Source organism: Geospiza fortis, unplaced genomic scaffold, assembly GCF_000277835.1.
Source record: "Geospiza fortis unplaced genomic scaffold, GeoFor_1.0 scaffold286, whole genome shotgun sequence".
NCBI classification, from domain to species: domain Eukaryota; kingdom Metazoa; phylum Chordata; class Aves; order Passeriformes; family Thraupidae; genus Geospiza; species Geospiza fortis.
The window spans coordinates 1,384,939-1,385,797 of record NW_005054444.1 but is presented as its reverse complement, the minus strand read 5'-3'; positions in this window follow the sequence as shown (position 1 = coordinate 1,385,797).

Sequence of the window (859 nt, the reverse complement as noted above, 5' to 3'; positions counted from 1 at the left end):
GGGATGCAGTGCTGAGCCAAGGTGTAACAACAATCACATGATATTCCTGAAAACTTTGTCCTTTGAATTTCATATACACTGACGGCATGTAAATGAGTGGTAGACAGAAAGAACTGGACCCTGCAGTTAGTTGTGGTGCTGAAAAAATAATTTTTAAAAACAATCTTGCTTAAAAACCCCCAAAACTCATGCTTTGCTTCCTTGCATTCTCACGGCGCTTCCTCAGTAACTCCATTCCCCCTCTTCCTGTGCTCTGCTCACTCCCTTGTCCTCCCACAATACCTGTGTTTCTCTACAGATCTTTCAGCTCAGCCCTACCCCATACTGCCAAGTGCCCCCCGTGCTCTCAGCCCCCAGCTCCTTTCTGGGACTCTCACAGTCCTGCTTTCCCTCCTCACTTGTGCTCCAGCTCCTGGCTGCTCTGCAAGCTCCATGGCCACCCTTTGTCCCTGACCCAAAGAGAAGGCAGCAGAGGCACTAATGCTCTTTCTCCCCTACCTGTCAGTGAAGTTTGAATAAGGTGGTACCTGCAAGCCTTTCACCCCAGAGCCAGCATCACTCAATTTAGCAAGCAGGTCAATGTGAGCAGAGGAAACTGCTCACATGTCCCATTGCACATGCCTTACTTCTTTTGAAAATCCAGCTGAATCTGAGGAGTTAAATTCAAATTTATAAGCAAAGAGTAGGACCAGAATCCTAAAGCTGTGACCCCACACATTCCAAAAGAAATCCCATTTTTAAATTGACCACAGCTGTGGTGGAAGCTGCAGGGAAGTGACACACTTCTTACAAGCCAGTTTGAACACAGAGGAGCAGCTGAGAGAATTGAGCTGAAGGCTGTGAGTCATCACAAGTGACA